The sequence below is a fragment of the Lepidochelys olivacea genome (assembly GCF_965140295.1).
Source record: "Lepidochelys olivacea isolate rLepOli2 genome assembly, chromosome: 3".
Taxonomy (NCBI): Eukaryota; Metazoa; Chordata; order Testudines; family Cheloniidae; genus Lepidochelys; species Lepidochelys olivacea.
The window spans coordinates 202,488,527-202,511,209 of record NC_140413.1 but is presented as its reverse complement, the minus strand read 5'-3'; the positions used below and the strand labels follow the sequence as shown (position 1 = coordinate 202,511,209).

The following is a 22,683-nucleotide window of genomic DNA, read 5'->3' as shown; positions in this document are numbered from 1 at the left end:
ATGCCCGGCCAACACGCTGGGTTGTACACATGCACCGATCCCGGCCGTCCACATGCGCGCACGCCTACGGGCCACACGCCGCTGGGCTCATGCCCTCACGCGGGCACCTGCCGGGAGGGGCGCTCCCGCCGCCTGGAGGGAACCGGCCCGCGCGCGCCGCCCTGCGGCCCGGGCGCCCCTGCTGGCACGGCCCGGCCCGGCTCCCACGCTGCGCCCGCGCGCAGACCCCCCCCCCCTCCTTCCACGCCTCCCGGGGCTGCCGCTGCCCCTGCGCGCCTCATGCGCCGGCCGGGCCGGGCCGGGGCCGGGTCCGTGTCCTCCCAGGAGAGAGCCCGGCGCGGCGGAGCGCCCCCCCCCCCCTTCCCACACACACACACACACTGCGGGGACTGACCCGGGCCCGCCGGCCGTGTGTGCGCGCGGCGCGGCGCGGCGCGAGGAGGCCCCAGCCCCCGGGGGGCGGGGGGGGGGGGACGAGCCGCCGCCAGGCCAGTGCCGCGCTCCAGCCCCGCGCGCGCGCCCGCTCCCGGGACCTGGCGTCTCGCGCCTGCCTGGAGCAGCGGGGGGAGGCCCGGGGAGGGGGTGCAAAATCAGGAGCCACGGGGCGCGGAAGCCGCCCGCCCGCCCCCTTCGCGGCTCAGCCCCAGCACATCCTGTGCACAGGGGGCGGGCTGGCCGGCCGGGGCTGCTGCCCTCCTCCTCCTCCTCCGGAACCCTCCCGGCTGCAGCTGATGTAAGGCGATGGGGGGCTTCTCTGCGGGGAGTGGGGCTTGCTCGGGGAGCTCCGTGCACGGGCAAAGGCGGCGCGGGGGGCGGAGGATGCGGCGCAAGCGGTAGATGCGTTTCCTGGTGAGCAGCCCGGAGCGGCAGCGGGAAGCCAAGGGGACAGGTAGGGGGAAGCCGGCTCCGGCGCTGCCCCGCGCTGCGGGGGGATGCGTGGGGGTGCCTGCCCCCCCTCCCCGGTCTCTCTGTGTACCGGTGCGGCGGCCCGTCGCAGCGACGGGAGCGTTCGCCTTGTCCCCGCCTCGCAAGGTGCCCCTCCACCGCTGTGCCTAGGCTCCGAGTGAATGCGTGTGATTGGAGAAGGGGGTAGGGGGGCACGACTGTTCATTTCTATTTTGCTCTTCCAGGCTTGTTGCGGTGGAGAAAGCCCTTGCTTCAGTGATCCTGACATGAGTTCTGGTCCTTTCCCACGGGCCATAACCTTGGGGTTCTGGCTGGCCGTGCAAAGTAGGCAGGATTAGTGCATCTTTGCAAGCCCAAACTCGCAGCTCGAACCGATCCTTCCACTTGCTGCACACAAGACCAGATTTTTGTTCTAAATTAAATTCTTCTTCTCCTCATCCTTATTGCCAGCTGAGCCGATCACTGTAGTTTTTTCAGGGGTATCCGGATTGTGTCAATGCAGTGTGGTGTGTGACCAATGTGTCTCTTTTAGCTGAGAGTAACTTTGTTTTGAACAATGGGATCCTACCTCTGAAGGGGTTTTTTTTTTATGTTCTTTAATACAGAGAGAGAGCGAGCGAGAGCAGGACTATTATTAAATAGAATACCTGTGTGAATATATGTGTGTATGCATGCATTAGCTCTGTGTGTGTAAAACATGTCAAGTCTAATTTACATAAATGTATCAACATAATATTTTTATAATATAACTTTTAAACCAAGATGTTGACTACGGTTGCCATTTTGCCAGCAATACTGTATGTATTTGACTTTTGAATTATGTACAGTCAGACACCTGTTACTTAATCCTGTTTATCCTTGTCAATTATTGTTATCCAACCTTAGTCATCATTTTATCTCTGAAAATAAAATGCAAATATGGTTCTTCTAAAAATGATGCTATGCTGGTATACAGTAAGAACAGGAGAGACTAATGGATATCTCAAGTAATATTTTTCCAAAGAGAGTAATTCTGGAAAATACCTGGAAAAAAAAATCTTTCTCTCAGAGGTAGGTTTATGCTGCATGCAGAGATGTGTGTGGTGGGGGTAGGTGGGGGGTACAACTTTAAAACAATCAGCAGAGGATATGCTAGATGATTTACAGTGTAGATGACTTTCCTTTGTTTTTGTAAATAATGTGTGCAGTATGTTTGCTTAATAGTATAATGTTGCTTACTACTCTCTGAACTTCCCTTTGAAAGTGTAAAATTATAGGACTTTATGATGAATAATCTGAGTTATTGTCAATTATACAGAAAAATAAAACAGACCCTAATTATACAAAAGAATAGAATGAATGGTGTCATTACGCATAGAAAATCATATTATGTAAAGCTTATTTGAGTAGTGTATTAAGTGTTTTCCCGGGACAAGGAATATTATTTATTTGAAGAGGTTTTCTGTAAATTAACTTCTAAAAGTATAACATTTATTGTATTCACAGTTTTCTTCCAGGTCACAGGTACCTACCTAGGCCCTTACACAGCAGAAGGGTTGCTATTACATAGGACTGCGCATTTTTGTATCATACAGAGGCAGTTTATAAATATTAATTGGAAACAGACTCATTCCTTTCTGTTAGTGATAATTTAATAATGTAATTAAAATAAATTCCAAAATAGTATGTCACGGGTAAGATTAATTGCCATCTACAGTGAGATTTTAGGTATGGCCATCTAATTCTAGGAAGGAACAAAATGATCAGGGAATATAAAATAGTATGCATTTCAGGCATGGAAACTTTTTCACAACTGCTAATTTCACTCTGCCTGCAAATATCAGGTTTGAGTCTTCTTTTGATGACTAAACACCTAGTATTCATCTAAAAGTCAAACCTCTGGTGAAAATATAACTCTTCAAGTAGCTGTCAAAACAGAATTTTAAGGTCTGATTTGATCACTGGGTATGGATTCATATCTGGTGGAGTAACAATGCCTTTTATTTTATAGGTGTACGCCCACACACAAGAGCTTTGTTCTAAAACAGAATTTCTTATGCAGTGAATTTAAAAATAAAACACATAATGTATTCTGTAAGCTATATTTTGCTCTTTTTTTTTGTGAACAGAGAGGAAAGCACCTAAAGGGAAAAGAGATAAAGACAGAAGAAAGGGTAAAGAGAGAAATTCCATATCGGCTTCCCTTACAAATGCAGGAAAGACAAACCTATTTGCTGTGTATCTCATTGTTATATACCATCCAAAATCCAGTCGCTAGCTGTACCCTTCTGCTTCCATCTTTTTTAAATAAATGACCAGTTCTTTTGACCTGATGTACACTGCTGACTTCTGTTGCTGACTTTGGCCATTTGTTCCAGTAATGTCGTGCACTTAGAGCTCTACTATGAGTCTGTCAAATCCATTTGCACTGTACTTATTCATAACAAAAATATTAGAACAGTTTCTGGTTTAATGTACCTTAAATATTTGGTACTGCTTTTGTAGGAAGTGATGACTTTATTTTAAAATCAGATTTAAATACCCTCTATTTCAAACTCTTGTCGGTATAATTTCCATTATTCTCATGATTATTCACTTTGTTTCAATATTTCCTTTATGTTAGCTTGACGTTTTTTGTAGTCTTGTAGCTTTATGATTCATTTTCATTTGTGGTTTTACCGTATGAATTATATTCCATTCTTGGTCGTCATTTGCAGAATAACTAATTCTGATAATTTTAGTTTAAATGTTTTGTTGTTGAAACTGAAGTGGATGCTGTGCTAAAGATGAAGCCAACCATTTTACGAATGAGTGTCTGTCTAAGAGAAACAATACCTCATTTGTTTTAGGAAGACTTTGGCTTCCTCCATATTTTTAAGCATCTGTCCTACAGTATTCTGGGAATTGTTGGAAAATGTGGTGGAAATCAAATTTCCTAAGTCATCCAATTACAGGATGCTTCAAACTGGTTGATTGTCAGTAGTAACCATTATCAAAAATTGCACAAAACAACATTTCTGATTGGGCTAATCAATAGTAAAGGCTCAATTCCACCCTCAGATTAAAGGGTGGATTGTACCACTGTGACCACTTGCAGCGAGAGTGAGAGGTTATGGGCTCTGCTGCCAACTGTCTGTTGATGACAGCTGGCTGCATATCTCTTTCTCCACTATTGCAACCACTGGCACTAATAAGATGTCACAATACTTACAAAAGATCAGCTCCTGGACGAAGAGCAGCTGGCTCAAATTCAATCTAGGCAAGATCTGAGTCATGCTGGTTGGCGGGGGGTAGCCCTAAGAAGAGCTAGCCAGTCCTCTGACCCTTTCTTTCTTTTGAAGGTTTCCAGACGTCATTCAAAGTGGTGGAAAGTCTTGGGTCCTCTTTGACTCATTACTGAACTTGGATGAGCAGGTAGCATCAAAAACCAAAAGTGTCACCTTCATGTCCAGCTTGCTAGGAAACACCATCCCTTCCTTGGGGATAAGCACAGGTTTCAGCTGGCACAAGATGTGGCTGTCTGTCTTCTTCATGGCTTATGCTGCCGTGAGCACATCAAGCCAGTGCTCCTGTCCCTGCACTGGCTTCCAGTCCTTTATCCACTGCCATTCTAGGTCTTTGAGCCTAATCTTAGAACAACTGATGGATCGTGTCCCAGCTATGTCAGAGACCCCATCATCATCGACAAGCCACAGAGACAGCTGTGTTCCTTTGGGACCAATGCCGATTGCAAAGCCCAGAGTGACGCGTGCATGAGAATGGGGATGAGATAATTTCAGTTGAGGGCATCTGTCTATCAGAGAACTTTGAGGAGATGAGAGGAATCCAGAATTTGACTTTCTTTGGGAAATGCTGGGAAGCCTTTCTTTCTGATAAATCTTAAACTCCATAACCAGAACAGCATACACAGCATCAACTGCTCCCCTTTCCTCTTACCCCTTCCAAAAAAAGAGACCTTACGGAAAGCCCAGTTTTTTTTAATAACCCAAAAAGGGAGACGCACAAGAGATTCCATGACACCCACTGGCAAAAGTGGGTGTAATACTTCCTAATCTATTTTATATGGAAGGTGTAGCGCTACTAGAGGGGTGAGTGGCAGTACCAAACCCTAAACTAGGATAGTTTGGTGCCATTTCTTTTTTGTGTTTTCTCAAAATGGAGGCCTGGTCTCACTCTTTGCCCAGCAAGAACAGTGTCTTCTGGAGCTTTAGAAAAACAGTTGCTAGGCACCTGAGGCAAGATGGAGGGTGATCTGCCCTTCGGTCTTCTCGTAGAGAGCCCAAGACTGAAATCAGTGCCTGATGGAGTTTTTGCTGCAATAGTCCTGCGCCCAGCTCCAACCGCTGAAGAAGCCTTTTTGTGCATTATATGAGGATAGTGTTTGGGACTGGGATCTTTTTAATACCTCTGTGGTGAGCTAACCCTCAGTGTTTGCAGCACCAAACCATGGGAAGGAAATCTGCTCCCTGTGCAGACTGATGACCCTTGTAGAAGCTGAGTAACCTGCATAGTTCCCTGTTAGTTGATGTATTGATAGACCAGCAGCTGATAAGAAATACTTTTTTCTGACCATTTGGTGGTGGGATTATACTCTTGTTATTTTTATGCATATGTATGTGTCTGAGTATACGCACATGCATGTGTATATCAAAATATATTTATATGCACACACCCATGCGCGCGCTCTCTCTCTTTTTAGTGTATGTATTAGTGAGACAAGGTGGGTGAAGTAGTATCTTTTGCTGGACCAACTGCTTTGTATTCGTCATTAACGTGCATAAGCACTGCTGTCAGCCTGACCTCTCTTTTGTGTATGTGTGTTTAATAAATACATTTCTGGAAAAGGAAGCCTATGCACAATTTGAATATCAAACAGTCTGCTCTTAAATACTCATTCCGCATCAGTTCCTTCCTCCAAGTATTTCCTCACCAAAATGTATGCAAATCATTGGTGAATCAGGGGATTCCTTTACATATATATATATATATATATATATATATATATATATATATATATATATATATATATATATAAAGCCTCTCATTTGTGTTCCAGTTCTCTTTTCCACAGTCGTGTAAACACTGGAATGATTGTGAAGAAGGAGAATAAGGGGCAGTCCAATGAAGGAATTCTGGGCAGGAGAGACTGGGATAAATGAAGAGAATGCGGGTGACATTTTCCCTTAGGCATTCACTAAAAAGCTCCTTGTTGGTTTTCCATTCCTATTTCTCTTTCTGGAGATAGTCCTGTGTGATTACCTTTTGCCTGCTTGAATATGCTCTGTCTCTCAAACCTCTTCTTTTCCATCTTGAATTTGCACATGTGCAGAGATATGAAGAGTGACTCTGAATATATGTCCAGGGACAGGTCTTCCCTCCTCTTCTTTTGCTTAGCTCAGTAAGATTTTCCATGCTCTGGATCCCGTACACCTGCCCCCATGTCTACTTTAGGACATCTGTATGCTGCAGTGGCCACCAAAGTGAAAAACAAGAAATGAAAGAGTTTCTAACCATAGCAATAGCCTGTCCATCCCTTGAAATACATGAAGTACAATAAAAGTAACAATTTTTGTTCCAGTTTAGAATTCCAGTGCCGTCTTGCGAGTCATTTTTTCTCTTAGACCAGAGATGGTGAGGACATATTACAATTTACTCACAATACATGTAAAAATTAATTCCATAATGGGAGGAAGGAAGAGGAACCATGAGGTAATCACTAAAACGGGACCCTTAAAAACACCTCTGTGGAGGGTCCCATCCAGGAAAGAAAAGCTGTTTTGAGAGAGTAGGGGGGAAAAGACAGAAACTTGCAGTAGGGCTGTTTTTGCACAAAGGATAGCGGGGGATCAGATCCATGAAAGGAGAGGCTGTGTGATCCTCTCTGATGGTGGAGGGAAATGTATGTTGCCCCAAAAGTTGATTGCAAGACAGTAGGAGGACTGCTGGATGGGAGCTTTTATTTCAGATAGAACTCTAGAGGATTGGTGCTGAGGGCTAAGATTAATTGGCCTCTCTGATGGATGTAGAGAACTGTCTGAGAGCAGCAAGAAACAGTCAGTGTAATTATTTCAGCCTATTTCATGACCTGTGTTACTTGTGCATCACTTGGCTAGGAAAGTATGCCTAGGAATGTTTTTCATGCGTTAAATGACAGGACAGAAAGGATGAAATTTGATAGCAGGTATATCAGAGCAGCCTGCAAATTAGGTGCTGCAGCTTGGCATATGAGCTGATAGATGCAAGCTAATGTAAATACTTTGGCCTTAGTGCTCAGTATGTAATTTCTTGCAGGAAAGATCTCCCATATGTGTGTACGTTGCAGGTGCTGTGTAAGCCTTGGAAACCTTTGCCCCCGTCCACCCCCCAAGCATGTCTGCCATTTTGAGTCTGTTCATATGGTGTGGTGCGCTTCTGCCCTGAAGTTGAAAATTATGAGTACTTTTTTGGTGGGGAGGGGAATGTGATGCTGAAGAATAATAGGGATCCAAAGAGGGCAGGCTAGTGAGGAGCCTTGGCAGTTGCTTTTTGTGGTGATAAGGTGGAAGAGCTGGGGCAGAGGTGGACACTTTCCCAAAACTCATGCTGGTGGCTATTAGAACCCAGGAAGCTCTTCTCTCAGCTGCCAAATCAGCCCCTGCCAATGCATTTTACAATAAAAACCCGGCGTTCTTGCTACAAAGGGGTCACTCCTCTCCTGCTTTCTCCACCTCCAACTGAGCTCAGCTTCTGTCTGCAGATCCAGGGAAGCTGGCGATATGTCTGGCATCTCTGAGTCCGGCTCCTCATCCCACTGGTTTTCTCTGCCGCATCCTCTCTGTCTCTCACTAGCGCAATGCATGGTGCCTCAGGCAGGGAAGAGGGGTGAGTCTTGAGGGTTTGTTCCGGTTCATCCTAAAAGGGGCAAATTTTCTGAGCTGGACTGATTGCTGTTGTCCTGGGCCCTTACACACAGGAATTCTAGCCCCCTTTACTCTCTCTTGGCCCTGGATACTGCCTGTCATTGCACCACTGTCAGCTGGTCTCTTTGTCACCTGGTCATACACTAGAGTTTTGCATGTGACTGAATTCAGCTGGTCCTGGAACCCTTGTATCCCCATACAGATATCAGAGCCTGCACATCTGCCTTGGGCGAGCTGGCAATGTGCTCGTAAAATGGCTTCCTCTGAGACATGCTGGTGATAGAATCAGATTAATTTGCAAAGAGTAGAAGAAGTTATTTACTGTGCAAACAGCATGCAACTAAGCGCCACGGTTGGTGCGAGGATTGCTGAACGCGTAAATGGTTTCTGGCTAAGAGCAGACCGCCGCAGTGGAATGCGGGCTGCTAACCTAGCCAGGCAAAGGGAGGAGTATTTGCATATTTGGAACTGTTATGGAAGCTATCTGCCTCCACACTGGCATTGTGCTGGTGGAGACTGGCGAAGAGGAGAAGCACATGGGGTGGTTAACTTTGAACCAGTCTGATTCAAATGGTGGTGCCGCACTGGGGGGAACTTCTGTGTGTTGGCACAAGTTGTTGTATAGATGTGCTGTGGGTTAGCACCCCACATTTCTCTACTGCTGCCGGAGCTTTTGGCTCCATTACATCAAATAAGAGACCGTCCCTGACCTTCCTGATCTAGGATTGATAATAGTTCAGCTGCTTGTGTAGATGAGATCAAACTGTTTTCAGCAGTGGCACAGAAAGAGTGACAGAGACCTGCAGATCATTCTTGCCTCTAAAGGTATCTCTGCTACCATTTCCTCCTGCCTCTGAACTTTGGGAAACTTACATTGTGCTGCCCATATTGTATGCACTATACAGCTAAAGCAGAAGATCTAAGTTTGCATTGCTGGTAGTCTGGCATCTTGTATAAGCGGTAAGTTCATTTAGAAGAAGCTGTGTTTCTTTACAGAAGAAGCCTGTACTAAGGAATTGAAGCCCCCAAAAGTAACTTTCTGGAGCCTAGATAGGTTTGGAAGTCCTATATCTTGCTGCTGAGGGTCTTCAGTCTATACAGTGATAAAAGAGCTGCGGCATGGGGAGGTGAAGGGTCTGAGGGTCCGAGCTCCAGCCCAAGCCCAAATGTCTACACTGCAATTTTTAGACCCATAGTCCGAGCCCAAGTCAGCTGACTGGGGCTCTGAGACTTGGTGCCAGGGTTTTTTTTATCGCAGTGTACACGTTAAGACAACTGATTTCCATTTCACTGATGCTTCTCCATTTCGTATGCCTTGCCTTCTCCTGACCTGCGGCTTCAGAATATGAGTTGTTAACTGACAATGCTGACATTCCACCAGGTTGGTTTACTCAGTCGTGGATTTTTTTCCCCTGCCTTTCAGAGATAAGTGGTGATTTCAGAGCTTGATTCGTTTTTTTTTTAATTCTGCTTTTTCTGGTAAATGGTGATTTCAGAGCTTTGTCGTGACAGTTTTTTCTGTGGGTAGGTGCCTACCACCTTTCCTCCTACAGGCAACAACAGTTGGTTGTGTAAGAGCAGGGCTTCATTTATAAATGTGGGAATCTACAAAGCAAAATAAAAGTTGATATTTGCAATGGCTCTTTGCCATGTAAGCATGTGTATTTTTTAAATGGCAATTCTTGCTGTATTTTGAAACACATGTTTTGAGAAAATATGTGTGTGAGTAGTTTTGACTTTGTATGAATTAGATTAAGTTAATAACAGGTGAAACCTTGTTACTGGCAGGAATGATGCACACTGTTTTGTGCTTTTGTGCTTTAGTTGTGCTTTTCCTAGTGAGTAGCCTGGGGTTCCCTGAAATCTTAGAGTGTCATTACATTTTCATTTCTGTTCCCTATCAGCCCACTTCTACCCATAATAAAGCACTGGATATTATGAAAATTACAAAATTATCTCATTTTTGGGATGTCTTGTAAATGGAAATCATTGGTGGGCTTGTCTGGTTTACTAAAATCATGAGAACTCTGGTAGCTTTAAATTAATAGTTTGAAATGATTCATTTTAGTGACTAATCTTCAGTGACTCTAGTACTATGTATTGTAGGGACAGGCAACGGAAACCTGGAAAATTTGTTTTTCATATTCAAAGGCAGCAATGACAGGTACACGGGGGATGATATTGCTGGTTTAAATGTTGGCTGACTCCCATTTTAATTTAGTTTGGGAATATTCTATATGAACTTGCAGAGAAACTTTCATTAATACTCTGTTCTTCATAATGGGGTTGTTTTCTTTGTGAAAATCATTTTAATAGAACAAAATGTAATAAAGATTTTGAGTCATGCAAAATTACCTTGGCATTTCTTTAACCTCAGTTTTTGGGTTATTTTCTATTTCCATTTTCTTATTAAAGTTTGATGTTTAAAAAAGATAACTTATTTCTCTTAGCAGCAATTTAAATACCATAAATAACCTTCATGAGGAATTCAAATATTTTAAACAGGTAATTGGGGGCAACAAAGGGATTGGTTCACACAGTTTCTGATGAAAAGCTGTAGAACCGATTTCTTAATGTAGGAAGGGGCGAAAATTATCTGAATATGAGAGATCCGTTTTTGCTAACCAGTGTAGGCCTTTGGTGTGTGTTAGGCAAAGCATAATAATACCAGGATTCACAAAACTTTTAACATATTTTTCATTCCAAAAAAGGAAGAGTTTACATGGTGATATTTCTATTCTAAAACTGCGTAACTTTTGTAATCCATAAAACTGGAATACCAGTGGCTAATGTACCTTAGTGTTTTTCCCCCCCCCAGATGTTTGGAAAACCTGTCAAGCAGGTGGAGTGAAAATAATTGATTCTTTCGTTTTTAAGAAGTGCATTACAAATGTTAAAGAAAGGAAATCAATTGTCAATTAATATTTAAAAAATCATTTAAATGAATCATTCCTTAAAGGCAACTGGAAGGTGGACCAAATCTCCCAGCCCCTATCACTGCTTTTTTATATTGTAGGACTTAAATCAAGTTTGTTGTACAGGAGGCAGAACATATTTTGCTGAACTGAGCAACCTAAAAGTCCAGTTGATATGTAGCACCTTTTTCATGAATAAAGCACTGTTTTAATGGTAACATTTGGTTCTATATGATCAACAATATCAATTAGCGTATTCTACATCCGATGAAGTGAGCTGTAGCTCACGAAAGCTCATGCTCAAATAAATTGGTTAGTCTCTAAGGTGCCACAAGTACTCCTTTTCTTTTTGCAAAGACAGACTAACATGGCTGTTACTCTGAAACCATTCTACATTCTGTTATACCCACGTAACCTCAGCCGGTGCTCTAGTATGTAGCCCAATGCTGAGGGCATAATTTGGCCCTGACATGAACAACTTTACACCGTGGAATGCCTGCTCTAAGAAGAATGGAACTTCTATGAGATTCTGCCCTTTGATTTATGTTTATTAGTATCACGCTGGGGGGTGGATTTCTGAATCGGCACTTCTGTCAAACATCATCATTTAGCCCCAAGCTTTCAAATGTGCACATGAATTTTGGCTGCCTCTGTGGGTTTTTATTTTTGTTTTTTGGATTTCTAACTTTATGCACTTCGGGCTTGTTTCCTATTCCCGACTCTTCTACTAACTCATTCTGGACTAGATTGTGAGATAACAATCAGCCCGGGGTAATGGGCTGCATAGTATGGCACGGTACGTGGAGTATCTGGGGAAGGACATTGTGATCTGGTTTATCTGCTGCTCTGGGAGGGAGCATGTTTATACCCAGGGCAGCGTATACTGCACCCATGTTTATACCCAGGGCAGTGTATGCTGCCCGATGTGCCAGTGAAGCAATGCCTCCTGGCATGTTGGAGGTAGAGCCAAGTTTCCATCCATTCCCTGCCCGATTCCATCCCCTCTTGCTCGCTTGTGCCAGGGTGAGGTGGCTCTGTGGAGCCTGTCTCTACTTAGCTGCTGCTACCTCTGCTTATGTTGCTCTGCTAGCCAGGCCACAGTATGGTCCTGTGTGAATTTGGACAAATCAGTGAGTCTCGCTGTGCCTCAGGCTTCCCATCTGTAAAATGAGTATAACGACACTTACCTCTTCAGATTTTGGTGAGGCTTGGTTAATGCTTGTCTGTAAATTGTTTTGACAGCCTCATGTGAATGAGGCTACTGTATGTATGTACTATTTTATATCTGTATAATAAGTGCTGCTGATAACTTAGCAGCTGATTAATGATGCACAGCAGCGCTGCAGAAGAACGTCAGAGAATGAAAAAAGGGAACTGTATTCAATAGAAAAAGTAGAGGATACTTAATTACCTACCTCAAAGTTAGACATGAGGAAGGAAAACCAACCTGACTCTAGCAAAAAGTGCCATGCGATATTTAATGAGGACAAGAGGCAAGGACGTTTTTCTTGCATCTCCTCTGAAAGGCAGTGCCTCCAAACAACACCATGACACTAACACCCTAGCAGGGCATTGGTTCAGGAATGGCTCAGAAGGAAAGTACCATCTATTGAAGAAATCATCAGCAACTTTTGTTCCCCTATGGGGGCTCCACGCTCAAGAATTGACCAAGGCAAACCTTTCTGAGCTTGTGAGACCTGATGAGAGAAGTCTTTAGGCTGTTCAGAGGAAATGCTTCATTTTGCCTTCAGAACTTGTGTCTTGCTGAAAGCGGTGTTCTGTATTTTTGACAGCTCCATATTGGCTCTGTGTCTCACATTATTCCTGCTAAAGTCAAATGTAATTTATATTTACTGAGTTAGATCAAGATCCACCCATTTCTGACAGTAGCAAAGAGGTAACCTGCGTATTTGCTAAAAGCAACCATTTTCAGCCAAACGATATCCCAGATCTTGTGAATGGCTATCATAGATGCACAGGTTATGCATCGAGAGAAGCATTTTATTTTTTAAGGATGGGAAGAAGATACTAGATTTATCAATCCTAACTTTAAATACCGAGGCTGATGTCATTTCTTGAAAATCCTTAACTTCAAATTTCAAAGATCTATAGGGCAAAATATAGCTCAAAGTAACTATAGTTCATCATATGGATTGTGGTAGTAGCTATCTTGCTTAGAGAATGTAATGATTTGTGACACTTTCAGTTTAGGAGCTCGGCTTAATAACAGTTTTATATCCTGTTCGATAGTGTTTTAACAATTGTAGCATCCAGTTCTTTTCTCAGATCTACTGCACATTGCAGAAATTGCTGCTCATCTTGGCTGATTCCTTTATGTTCCAAATAGGGATTTGCACCTTTGGCTACAGCTGGCTTAGGTTAAACACCGTTTCAAAAAAAAGCCATGTTCTAGCCAAAAAGATAGTCTCTTTATATTAACGTCCCAACTTTTGACCGATTCATCTGTCTTGACCGTGGTGGAAATGAAGGCTGTTTGTGCTACATATGATGTGATGCACAGCAGTCTTCTTAAAGGTGAAGTGACCAAGGAAATGGATGCACATACTTGCAGCATAGCTCTACAAATATTTGCTAAAGCACAGGCACAATGTAAACATCAGAATTTAGGAATGCTACGCAGGTTGGAATCAGCCTTGAGGATTCTCATTCCATATTCTGAACTGTAAGATCTCTGGGGCAAGTACTATCTTTGTGTTATTTATTACACATCATCTAGACAACAGGGACCTTGCTCTTTTTTTTTCTGTTTGTCTTTAGGTACTACTGCAATAGAGGTAATAAATACATTGCTTTGAAGCTTAGGACGGATACCACATATTCTGTGCAAGTTAAAGGCGAAGAGTACTTGTATTGTTCTGATCAGCAAGCTGAAACTTCTAAAGATAAGCAGCTCTCAGCATGAACTGAACAATTAGGTGTCTTGAAATTCCAGGTATCTGGGACTTCCTTTTCAGCACCATATGGGTTACAGGAGTTTATGACCATGTATGTTAGCAAAGTGAAAGGAATCCTGTTCAATTTTTTCTTAACTATGATATGCAAATTAAAATAGTACAAGCTCAGTGATATGAACAATACCACATCTGGGCAAACTATCAGGAGTGCAGCATAATTTATGGGACAAGGCATTGCCTAAACTAGTTGAACTTACATTTCACATGCTACTAAAGGCCCCTACAGGTTTCCTTCATTAGGAAACCAACCCAATTTTGGTTTGACTTATGGTCCAGTAATAGCAGAGTTACATTATCTTTGGGCTTTGGAAATATAGTCTGGGATATCGCATTTATAGAGCCGTCAAATGTTTTGTGACCCTGGGCTTCTGGCACAAATGTAAAAGTGCTTCACTCAGTGTTAGTTCTAGCTCTGAGGATTCCCTTTGTAAACTTTCAAGTTGGAACATAACTCAGGAGCACATTCATTCTGTGTTTGGCAACAGGAATGAGACCGTTCGAATCAGCAGCACATGCTTAAAGGGACAATGTCAGTACGAAATCAGGTCTGTTTGAACAACGACTTAAAATACCCTCCAATACTGAACCTGCCACTGAATCCCCCTGCCAATTTTGGTTGCTTCATAGTCACATTTTTGTACTTTTTAGGAATGGTTGTTCTCTTCCCTGTTGTGTTAAAGACCCACAAAAATGCTGGATACTGATTAAATAACTACACAGGGGAAACAGAACAACTGATGGGCACAAAATGCAGTTAGATAAAGTAAACAAACTAGGGAAAAAATGTCCCCTCAAAGCCCTTTCAGTTACAGTAAGGTTCTGTGCTATTTAAAACATTATTATTTATTTGTATTGTTACAATGCCTAGAAGCTCCAGTCAAGAATTAAAGTCCCATTTTGCTAGGCACTGAAGACGCATAGGTACTCCTTGCCTCAAAGATCTTAGTCTTAAGGGTAGGATAAGGCAACAAGTGTACATACTCCTGGTGGACAAAGGGAGCAAAAGGGAACAGTGAGACAATCAGAAGAGTAATAAGGAGCAGTCAGAGCAGACCAGCTGCCAGGCCTTTGGATTCCATAGTACATGTGAACAATTTTCAGCCAGAAATGTTATATTTGTAAGTTGGTGGCCTCCCTTTAAATGTATCCCTACGTACAGGGCTAGCTGTTGGCTGGAAACTGACTGGATCAGGCTAACTTAAAAAAGAATTTTGTTTGAATGATGTCTTTAGGATCAAGCCCAGTGTGTTTGCACAGTGAGGATGTGCTGCACAGATGGGTAACACCCAGTTCTGTTTGCTGAACAAATAAGAAATTAAACTGATGGCTCGTGCTTTGTTCATTTATAGGGATCAGCAGACAGTGACAAAATCCGGCCGGATAGACCTGACCTGAAGATTTCATACACGGAATAGCTTCAGAGTTTTTTAAAAAAGGTGTTGTGCTTAGAGTTTAATATTAAAATACCATGTTAAATATTTAATATACTTTAAGATTCTTTCTGTGAATTTAACCCAGCAATAATATAGGAACATTGTTTATTACTTACCTTGAACTATCCATATTGCTAGTTCACAGTAATGGCACTTTTAGCAGGTTGATGACTGTCAGGCTCAGAAATAGCAATTGTAATATGATAAAATTATTCTGGAATACATTTGCATGGTTTATTCATGGTAAGAATTGCTTTTTTGCATGTCAGACTGCTGACTAGAGCAAAATGTGTTTACTTGGAACTGGATATACATTCTGGGTTAAAAAAAGACGTGTTCTCTTAAACTGTGTATGGAAAGAAAAGAAAATTAGTTTGGTTTAATCCAGTTGTTATTTAATTTCAACTTTGTGTCGAATCCATTTCAGTAAAAACTTCTGGCAGCTATGTCTGGCAATGGACATTATAAAGTAATGTCACTTAGTGTCAGACTCATATGAAATCAATCCTTCATTGTCGGGGGTGTGGTTGGGTGGGGGGGTTGGGATGGAAGCAACACACATATATTAAACTAATTTTTACTGTGTTCCCTTTGCTGTTGTTGAAAATATTTGTTTCAATAAAACTTCCTTTCACCAGTTCCTCTGGGATCCTACAGTGAAGTGATAATTCTGTGCTGTAATATTCTGCTGGCATGAAAATGATTATAAATTCACCACTGTGTGATCTGATAAGAGGGAAAGAGGGGCCAGAAGGGAGGAAGCCCGATAAGCTCAAGTAGCTTTAGAATTAGCAAAGATAATTTTAAAAAGAGTGAAAGCTGCATGAATTTGTCTGTTACCTTTGAAGATGTTCACCAGTATTAAAGGTTCTTTGTATGAAAATGCCTAAAATGGTCATATGTGTACTGCCCATTATATTAGGGTACAGAAAAGCAGAGGTATTCCATAATGGTGTTCTGTTCAGTGTGACTCTATACAGGGCTGTGTGTGCTGTATGATTGATGTCATGTAGTAGTCCCATTAAACATTAAAAGGGAAAAATAATTCTGCTTAATCCTTCTCTTTCACTGTCAGTAGTATACAGAAGGTAGGGGTAATGGAAAGTTTAGATCAGAACATGCCACTTTAGAATTGCTGCTGGCCTACATTTTGAAGTATGAACCGAGATGAACATTCAGTCTTTGGAATACAGGAGCATCCCAAACAGAACTACTGAGTGGTGATAAAGATAAAGATTACCCTGTACATGCTGAGTTTTCTTGGGAGACTCTATAGTTACTGCACTTTATTTTAGTGCCTGAAACTTCCTGCAGCAAAGGCCGGATCCAGCTCCCCACTTCAGTCGCTGTGGAGCAGCCTTGTGCTGTGGACCTGGTGTGGTTCCACTGGACCAGGGGTGGCCAACCTGCGGCTCCGGAGCCACGTGCGGCTCTTCAGAGGTTAAGATGCGGCTCCTTGTAAAGGCACCGACTCCGGGGGCTGGAGCTACCGGTGCCAACTTCCCAATGTGCCGGGGGATGCTCACTGCTCAACCCCTGGCTCTGCCACAGGCCCTGCCCCCCTCCACCCCTTCCTGCGCCCTCCCCTGAGCCTGCCGTGCCCTCGCTCCCCCCTCCCCACGCCCAAGCCTTCTGCACGCCACGAAACAGCTGATCAGGAGGTGCGGGGAGGGAGGGGGAGGCACTGATTGGTGAGGCTGCTGGTGGGCGGGAGGCGCTGGGAGCAGGGTAGAGGAGTTGATATGGGGCTGCTGACGTATTACTGTGGCTTTTTGGCAATGTACATTGGTAAATTCTGGCTCCTTCTCAGGCTCCTTCTCAGGCCACTCCTGCACTGGACTGCGGCTGGCCAGTAGGCTGAAGTAGCCCTATGCAGAATGGCCATGAATCCTGGAGGGAGGATTCTTTCCTTTCCTATCCTATCCCTTACCCTAGTGCCTAGCCTGTCCACATCTCCCCAACACCTGACCTGACCAGTCAGGCTGGGCACTAGGGTAAGGATTTGACCCTAAGTGACTGTCTGCTTCAAATGCATTATGGGTCACCCTAACTTCACTCTTGGCTGTGTTGTTGTTTTTCATAAAAATATTGAATTTCATTGGCCAAAGCAGAACTAAAGTGTTTGCACTTAAATGAGCTGGGATTGTTTGTAGTGCTCATAAGTGAAGCCTTGGATTGTTACCTAACTTTCTTTTTTCAGTGACTAATTTCACAGATTTTTGAATTGCGTTTCTTAGGATTATTTTTGTTCTAAAGAACTACTACAAAGAAACTCTATAAAAATAACCAATGTGTTTTTTTTAAAATTTGGCTTTAGAAAATGTAGATAGAATATTTTATCTACTCTTGTACTAGTTGGTGCCTATCTGTATAGCTTTAGTACAATGTGTAAGAAAAGTAATTTGACATATGGCTGGAATATAAGGAAAAGTAGAGAGAATAGTGCATTCCTATAGTAGTTATGCCTCAAGACAAAAGAGCCTTTATCTTATTCATTATTTTTACCTTTATTTACATTTAATTGTCTGAATATATGTCTTTGGGAAATTTTAGAAATAAACTGTTAGCCTGTATTTCTGAGGTATGTTGAAAGTGTATTAGGATCAGAGTTTGTGGTATTACAGTTTTGTTTCTTTTACACAAAAGAGGATCTTATTTATTGCCTGCTTTAAACTATTATATTTTGAGTGATAACAGGAATCCATTTATTTCAGAAAAATATTAAAAATCCCTTAGACAGTAATGTTTTGCTTATAAACGTCATTAAAAAGGATGCAATCACTGTCATTGCAGTCAGTCTCCTTTTCAGTAAGAATAATCCTAAAATTCCAGCCCATCTGGAGAGCCATTAAAAACCCTTTTTCCTGTGGAACTAATCTGGATGTGTCATGCAATCAGTCCAAAACCCATTCTATATAGATATCCAGAGTAGCTTTTGTTTTTCAAATTGGTTGTATGCACCCTGATCCTGTTCTGAGAAATGTGCAGCAAGCATGGTGTGTGTGGGTGTGTGCGCGTGTTATGTTAATTGCAAGATCGATGCCAAGCTGTCCAAATGGCAATACCCACAGGCTATAAATTTTTTTTTTACTGGTAAGGCAGTTTGCTTACTTCACACAATGTGCCTGAGCACATATGTCCTTTGTACGGCCATAGATGGTTTATGAAAGTGGAGTTTTCTATTGATTCCATCACTGTATTCCTTTGGGCAAAAACAGACAAAATTCACTTTTTTTGATGTCAGTTTAGAGTAGCCGCTCTTAAACTGGTGCTGCTGAGGTAGAAAGCTACAGTCTGGACAAGGAAATGTAAAACAAGGACTTGTCGTGCAGAGTAACTTCAACCATTATGTCATTTGTCATCTACACTGTGTCATATGACTGATACTCAGTTAAATGGGAAAATATCTGACTGTGATATTACTTGATCCAGATCCTGTATACAGGGCTGCAAGGTTGTGTAGATTCATAGATTTTAGGGCTAGAAGGGATTATTAGGTTATCTAATCTGACCTCCTGTATATCACAGGCAATTACATTTCACCCAAAAAGAAAAGGAGTACTTGTGGCACCTTAGAGACTAACCAATTTATTTGAGCATAAGCTTTCGTGAGCTACAGCTCACTTCATCGGATGCATACTGTTGAAACTGCAGAAGATATTATATACACAGAGACCATGAAACAATACCTCCTCCCACCCCACTCTCCTGCTGGTAATAGCTTATCTAAAGTGACCACTCTCCTTACAATGTGTATGATAATCAAGTTGGGCCATTTCCAGCACAAATCCAGGTTTTCTCACCCTCCGCCTCCCCCCCACCCCTACAAACTCACTCTCCTGCTGGTAATAGCCCATCATCATACACATTGTAAGGAGAGTGATCACTTTAGATAAGCTATTACCAGCAGGAGAGTGGGGTGGGAGGAGGTATTGTTTCATGGTCTCTGTATATAATGTCTTCTGCAGTTTCCCCAGTATGCATCCGATGAAGTGAGCTGTAGCTCACGAAAGCTCATGCTCAAATAAATTGGTTAGTCTCTAAGGTGCCACAAGTACTCCTTTTCTTTTTGCGATTACAGACTAACACGGCTGTTACTCTGAAATCTGTAAAGAATGCTAGGCCAACTGGATTAGGTCCTTTGTAGCTTTAAGTGACCAGGATGTAACCCCCCTCTTCCTGTCTGCTGTGGGTCCAGCCTTTCATTTCCGGAAGAATCGCACATGCTTTTCCACAAATACTGGGCTCAGTACTCAGTGCTGCACTGTGCAATCATGGGATTAGATTTGCAGTGTGCCATGGGGTCCATTTGCAAGGCCCACTAAGTCAGCCTCCTTTCATAATTCAAGCTCCAGAGGTTCTGAGATGGATAGGCTGCTGTCAGGAGGCTTAAATTGAATGGCTCTGGTCATGATTTCCAGTTAGCAATGGTTGGCTGTTTGTTTCCAGAGCCATAGATGGGCTACTGGCTGTCTAGGCATGGGAACCCTCATACTTCAGCTATGCAATGCTATGTGTTGTGTAAGATTGAGAGAGAAATATATTTAGTGAGGCACAGTGTGTGCTCTGTCTTCAAATAAATAATAGTAAATAATTCAAATAAATAATTGTTCAGTGTGTTGCCTCGTGCCTTCTTTAGTACACACTATTCACACCCTCCTCTGAAGACAGAACATGAATTTTCTCATGGGCTTTTTTTGTAGTACTCTGATACCTGAGTGCTTCACAAACATGAATTAATTTAACTTCACAACTCCACATTTTGCAGGTGGGGAGCTGAGGGCACAGACAGATTTAGGTCAGAAGTTTTCACTAATTCTGAGTGCCTACACTGAGATGCCTAGGACACAATTTTACGGCGTGTTTAGGCATCTGTAGCCCTATGTGTGTTCAAAGTCCAGCTCCCATTGAGTTCAGTTATAAGCTGTGGGTGCTCAGTACTTCTGCAACGCAGACCCTAGGGTCTCAAGTCAGGCACCTAGAAAATGAGGAACACATAGTTAGTGACCACCTTTGAAGAGCTTGGTATGTAGCCAGATATATAGGGTCAACTTATTTGTCCCTCCGTATTTTATTTTTCTTTATGGCATGAGAGAAGTGAGAACCTTACTTAGGTCAAGTCTGTATCTGCACTGACTTTCCAACCAGTGGTGGAGTGAGGATAAATTTGCAGCAGCAGCTGTGGTCTGTTCTGGCCATTGGCTACGCTGGCTGAAATCAGTGGTCGCGCAGCATTTCCATGAGTGCAAGCGAGTCTTGAATCTGGTTCGAAGTCCTTGTCCCAAGGAGTTTACCATTTCACTAAAAAGGCCACTGGAGTTTCTGAGCAGAAACAAGCTTCTGAAAAATACTAAACTGGTGAAAGATACATTTTATTTCTATTTGTACAAAGAAACAGAAGCTGCATTTTTTTTCCCATTAAACTTTCCAACATGTCAGGCATGGGCTGAAATGGAACATAGAAATTTCAGACCCAAAGGTAATTTTCCCCCAGAAAGGCTATAAATGACTGACGATAGGAATTTTGGGCCAAATTCTGCTATGTTATATACATTAAGTCTGGAGTAATGCAGGTGACTTTGGTGGATTTATCTGGTGTAACTGAGTTGAATTTGGCCCAGAATCTCTAGATGCAGAGTAAAAATATCCATCATGTATCTTACAAACTGTTGGAAGGATCCGTTTATGTATTAAGATATTGTTGTTATGTCTTGCATCGTTTTCCCAACAGCAGCATGTTCTGAGTAGTGACTTAATTATTCTGTGCTGTGAGCTGATTTCACTTGTCCCTAGAAACAACTGTAGAAACTGGGTTAGTCTTCCGTGTGTGATTGTGCAATAGTGAGATCAATATAAAGGTGCATTGGGGTAAGCAGAGAAGTTGGATCTGTTATTTTTTTTTTAAAGTAAAACAACTTTTGTTTTCTTCTACTGGAAGAACACATTGTCAATATTTAGTGAAAACGGAACAACCAACCCCCTCAGCAGTTGTCCCCTCAGACTCAGTTTATATTTCTGGAATGGTTTCAGTTTTGGTGGGAATTGCTGAACACCTCTGGCAGCTTGGAGAGGATTCAGTGTAGTCTTAAATCAAGTGATTTACTGTTACTAACGACACAGCCTAAAATCGTTGAAACCAACACCAGCGCGGGGCATGACTGTGAGGCGCTGCTAGAGTGAACCACTTTAGTGCCCCTTGCTGGCTACCTGTGCTACGTTCTGTGCAGGGGAAGGAACAGATTCCCATGGGCTGCTAATTCCTTTCCCGCACAAGTGGATGGCGAGTGGTCTGCTCCACGTGGGAGTGGATGGAGCCTTCGTTCCATCCCCCTCTCGTGTATGTGATTGTGCTGCACCGTCAGTTTATATCTTGCCCTAGAGCCGGGGGAAGCAGGGATTGTGAACCTCGGAGCTGAAATCAGATGATTCCTGTCCTGCTTCTGGGGCAGCACAGCTACACGCGGTTAAGCATCATTATAAGGTTACAGTCTGGCCTAAATGTTTTGGAAAAAACGGATACATCATCTTAAAGACTCACTCGTAGGCAGTAAGGGGATTTCAAAGTCAAATTAACACCAATCACCAATGTTTTGATGTCAACTGCAGTAGTGCTCATAGTCTCATCCGGGGGGGGAGGAACGCGGGGCGGTGAGGGGGAAACGTATTGGAAAAACGATGCCACTTGGAATAATCTATTGTACTTTGTTAGGATAAGTGCGGACTTATTTTTTAATTTATATAAGCGATGACTGTTCTTTGAATTTGCTGTTTTTAAAATAGGCACAATGTTCTATTGTATATTTAATGTACAGCTTTGAGAACCTTCATATAGTATTTTTTGTTTCTGAAAAAGCATCTCTTTTGTTTTTTGGTTTTTAGGGGAAAGCAGCAATTTCTCTACCATGGAAACCTCTACAAAGTGATCGTTGGTTTACAAAGGTAGATTTCTTTTCCTTTTTTCTTCTTTTTAGCATTTTTTTTTATACTGTGTGTGTAGACGACTCCCGTTCAAAATATAGCTTAAAGCTGCTATGCCGTGTGGTTAATGTTAGTAGAATATAGAACTTATTCCAGAGTAAAGACTGACAGTTTGGAAACGAGAACGATAAGGGTCAATGAGCATGGACACAGCATTTGCTTTTTTGGCCAAGTGGCTGCAAATTTCCTGAGCCTTAAAATATCTCCTAAAAGCAACGGGCCTGACAGGGGTGAATGGGGGTGGAGGCTAGTGCCACAGGTGCCCCCTCCACTTTTTTGATGCTCAAATCCATAGCATCCTAATATTTCCTGGGCGTACTAGGCCCATCTTATTCCCAGACCTGAGCAAGCCATGTCACGAAGCAACCACCAGGCTTCATTCAAGTGTCAGATTTACAGGAAAGGGGCATTAACCCTCTCCGTGGGCTTTTGAGCACCTGCCACTCCTGCCAGTTAATTTTATCTCCACGTAGGGAAAAAATCTCGCCTGGTGCTGCTAACCTGGAATATCCTTGGTGTGCCCCACCAGCAGCCAGGATCTCACCATATTTGCTCCCAGCATCCGAGAGGTATATGCCACCTGGGCACAACGGTCAGA

General features: G+C 42.8%; 1 protein-coding gene across 2 annotated transcripts in view; it reads left to right on the top strand.

Moving 5' to 3' along the window:
* Positions 1 to 206: 206 nt before the first annotated feature.
* PLCB4 (phospholipase C beta 4) overlaps positions 207 to 22,683 on the top strand; it is a 326,177-nt gene continuing 303,700 nt past the window's right edge. Inside the window, exons 1-2 of one of the 2 annotated variants that reach the window (XM_084622532.1) lie at positions 207 to 733; positions 21,987 to 22,046. The gene's annotated coding sequence lies outside the window, so the exon portion shown is untranslated. The remainder of the gene's footprint in view (positions 734 to 21,986; positions 22,047 to 22,683) is intronic. The other variant, XM_084622531.1, reaches the window with a different exon arrangement.